The sequence below is a fragment of the Triticum urartu genome, chromosome 1A, assembly GCF_056163025.1.
Source record: "Triticum urartu cultivar PI428250 chromosome 1A, HENAU_Tu73, whole genome shotgun sequence".
Taxonomy (NCBI): domain Eukaryota; kingdom Viridiplantae; phylum Streptophyta; class Magnoliopsida; order Poales; family Poaceae; genus Triticum; species Triticum urartu.
Window position 1 is genome coordinate 49,516,509 of NC_141873.1, and position 4,780 is coordinate 49,521,288.

Here is a 4,780-nt window from a genome sequence, read left to right on the forward strand (position 1 = left end):
TTCCGGGGAGTGAAGCGCCTTTGGTAAGTGGAATTTTGTAAGGAACCATTTATATAGTGTCCGGAACCACAATTAGCTACCCCTCAACCTACGGCACCTACTGAAAATATTGAATATGAAATTCCTTCAGGTATTATAGAACAACTGCTAGCTAATCCTTACGTAGGAGACGGAACCGAACATCTTGATATGCACTTGATATATGTGGAACAAATTTGTGGATTGTTTAAGCTTGCAAGTTTACCTAGAGATGAAGTTATGAAAAGCGTTTTCCCTTTATCTTTGAAGGTAAAATCATTGGCATGGTATAGGCTATGCGGTGATATTGGATCTTGGAATTGGAATCGATTAAAATTGGAGTTCCACCAAAAATTTTATTCCATGCATCTAGTTCATCTTGATCAGAATTACATATATAATTTTTGGCCTCGTGAAGGATAAAGTATTGCTCTAGCTTGGGGAGGCTTAAGTCAATGTTATATTCATGCCCCAATCATGAGCTCTCAAGAGAAATTATTATTTAGAAATTTTATGCTTGGCTTTCTCGTGATGATCAATCCATGCTCGATACTTCTTGTACTGGTTCCTTCATGAAGAAGACTATAGAATTCCGGTGGGATATTTTGGGAAGAATTAAACACAACTCTGAAGATTGGGAACTCGACGAAGGTAAAGAGTCAGGTATTAAGCTTAAGTATGATTGTGTTAAATCTTTTATGAATACCGATGCTTTTCAAAAGTTTAGCACTAAATATGGACTTGACTCTGAGATAGTAGCCTCCTTTTGTGAATCATTTTCTACTCATGTTGATCTCCCTAAAGAGAAGTGGTTGAAATATCAGCCACCTATTAAAGAAGAAAATAAAGAACCGGTACTAGCTAAAGAAGAAACTATACTTTATAATGTTGATCCAGTTGTTCCTACTGCTTATATTGAGAAACCACCTATAAACATGCTAAAGTTTCAACTTTAGTTAACAAAAGTTATATTAGAACACCTAAACCAGATGAACAAATTAAATTAGAACCTAGTATTGCTATGATTAAGTATTGCTATGATTAAGGATCAATCTTAAGCAATTTTTCTGAAATCATAGCATTAAAATTCTTTTGCGAAGAAATAAATTCTTTAATATTAGATTCAAAATCAGAGGGCATCTTATTATAATTTCCATAAGAATTGTTGTAGGAATTACCATAATTATTAGAGGGCTTACTAGGATAAGGCTTAGGATTGAAATTTCCTCTATACGCGTTGTTACCAAAATTGTTCCTACCAACAAAATTAACATCCATAGATTCATTATTATTCTCAATCAAAGTAGATAAGGGCACATCATTAGGATCAGAAGAAACACTCTTATTAGCAAATAATTTCATAAGTCCATCCATCTTTCCACTCAAAACATTAATTTCTTCTATCGCATGCACCTTTTTAGTAGATCTTTCAGTATGCCATTGAGAATAATTAACCATAATATTATCTAGGAGTTTAGTAGCTTCTCCTAAAGTGATTTCCATAAAAGTGCCTCCCGCGGCCGAATCTAAAAGATTTCTAGAAGCAAAATTCAATCCGGCATAAATTTTTTGTATAATCATCCACAAGTTCAAACCATGAGTAGGGCAATTACGTATCATTAATTTCATTCGCTCCCAAGCTTGTGCAACATGTTCATGATCAAGTTGCTTAAAATTCATAATATCGTTTCTAAGAGAGATGATCTTAGCGGGAGGAAAATACTTAGAGATAAAAGCATCTTTGCACTTGTTCCATGAATCAATACTATTTTTAGACAAAGACAAAAACCAAGCTTTAGCACGATCTCTAAGCGAAAAAGGAAATAGCTTCAATTTAACAATATCATTATCAACATCTTTCTTCTTTTGCATGTCACACAAATCAACGAAGCTATTAAGATGGGTAGCGGCATCTTCACTAGGAAGGTCGGAGAACAGATCTTTCATGACAAGATTCAGCAAAGCAGTATTAATTTCACAAGATTCAGCATCGGTAAGAGGAGCAATCGGAGTGCTAAGGAAATCATTGTTGTTGGTATTGGTGAAGTCACACAATTTAGTATTATCTTGAGCCATCGTGACAAACAAGCAAACTAACACACAAGCAAAAGAGGCAAATAGAGAAGGAGGATAGAGAGAGAGGGCGAATAAAACGGCAAGGGTGAATTGGGGGGAGAGGAAAATGAGAGGCAAATAGCAAATAATGTAATGCGGGAGATAGGGATTGTGATGGATACTTGGTATGTTGACTTTTGCGCAGACTCCCCGGCAACGGCGCCAGAAATTCTTCTTGCTACCTCTTGAGCACTGTGTTGGATTTCCCCGAAGAGGAGAGGATGATGCAGCAAAGTAGCGTAAGTATTTCCCTCAGTTTTTGAGAACCAAGGTATCAATCCAGTAGGAGGCTACGCACGAGTCCCTCGTACCTACACAAAAACAATAGCTCAACGCAACCAACGCGCTTAGGGGTTGTCAATCCCTTCACTGTCACTTACGAAAGTGAGATCTGATAGAGATGATAAATAATATTTTTGGTATTTTTGGTATAGAGATGCAAAGTAAAAAGTAAAAGCAAAGCAATAATAAAGTGATGGAGATTGATATGATGAGAAAGAGACCCGGGGGCCATAGGTTTCACTAGTGGCTTCTCTCAAGAGCATAAGTATTCTACAGTGGGTGAACAAATTACTGTTGAGCAATTGACAGAATTGAGCATAGTTATGAGAATATCTAGGTATGATCATGTATATAGGCATCACGTCCGAGACAAGTAGACCGAAACGATTCTGCATCTACTACTATTACTCCACTCATCGACCGCTATCCAACATGCATCTAGAGTATTAAGTTAAAACCAGAGTAACGCCTTAAGCAAGATGACATGATGTAGAGGGATAGTTTCATGCAATATGATAAAAAAAACCCCATTTTGTTATCCTCGATGGCAACGATACAATACGTGCCTTGCTGCCCCTTCTGTCACTGGGAAAGAACACCACAAGATCGAACCCAAAGCTAAGCACTTCTCCCATGGCAAGAACAACCAATCTAGTAGGCCAAACCAAACTGATAATTCAAAGAGACTTGCAAACATAACCAATCATACATAAAAGAATTTAGAGAAGATTCAAATATTATTCATAGATAGACTTGATCATAAACCCACAATTCATCGGTCTCAACAAACACACCGCAAAAACAAGATTACATCGAGTAGATCTCCACAAGAGAGGGGGGAACATTGTATTGAGATCCAAAAAGAGAGAAGAAGCCATCTAGCTACTAGCTATGGACCCGTAGGTCTGAAGTAAACTACTCACACTTCATTGGAGGGGCTTGGATGATGATGTAAAAGCCCTCCGTGATCGATGCCCCCTCCGGCGGAGCTCCGGAACAGGCCCCAAGATGGGATCTCGTGGACACAGAAAGTTGCGGCGGTAGAATTAGGTTTTTGGCTCCGTATCTGATCGTTTGGGGGTACGTGGATATATATAGGAGGAAGAAGTACGTCGGTGGAGCTTCGAGGGGCCCACGAGGCAGGGGGGCGCGCCCTAGGGGGGCGCGCCCTCCACCCTCGTGACCGCCTCGTGGCTTTCTTGACGGGGGTCCAAGTCTCCTGGATTTTATCTGATGAGAAAATCACGTTTCCGAAGGTTTCATTCCGTTTGGACTCCGTTTGATATTCCTTTTCTTCAAAACCCTAAAACAGGCAAAAAATAGCAATTCTGGGATGGGCCTCTGGTTAGTAGGTTAGTCCCAAAAATAAAATAAAAGTGGATAATAAACCCCAATAATGTCCAAAACAGTAGATAATATAGCATGGAGCAATCAACAATTATAGATACGTTGGAGACGTATCAGTTGCATCATCCTCTCCTCTTCAGGGAAATACCAACACAGATACAGGCAATCATGACACACATAGGGGGTGGCCTCCCTAGTTGAGCCCCTCAACCAAGTTGACCGGGGGGCATTAAGCCCATTAAGGAGATAAGAGAGAGGTCCCGAGTGTTCCACGAGCACCCCTAGGATCATCTTGGTCCCCAAGTCTACGATGGCGGAGGCATCAAGGGCATGTTTGGTTGCCTGGGTGCATCTATCATGCATTGCATGAAGGAGCTTGGTTGGGGCTAGCCTGGTTGACCTCATGCAAAACTGAGTTAAAATGTGTGTTTGGTGTACTGCATGAGATGAGCCAGGCTCAGCTCAGATTTTGTTTGGTGTGTTGTATCTGAGGTTGTATGAGAGATGCAGCATACAACATATGTTGTTTGGTAGGTTGTATGATGTGGAATTTAACTCAAGGGTGATTGATCATGTATGTAAAATAATCCGAATATAATTTTGGTAATATGCACTCCAAATTAGATATCTTTGTTGATTGAAGTAATAAAAGAATATATGTTCATACGTCTTCAAAATGACTAAGATGATTGAAGTAAGAAAAAACAAAATTTTAGCAGCATCTTTGTTGTTTGTATAAGTACACAAGCAGTTTATATACACATATAAGCAATTTATGGTACAAAATAACTAGAGAATCCTTCTTTTCCGGTCCAACACATAAATAGCACATAAATCAAGACGTACTAGAGTTCACATATTAGATAGCCACAAATCCGTATGGTTCATATTACAGTCCAGAGTTTACATATTAGATAGCCACAATCTATATTGTCTTTACATCACATATATACGAGATAGTTTTTTTGACCAAGTACAATAAAATATAGCCAGCTTCGTTGAAGTGGCACATATTTGC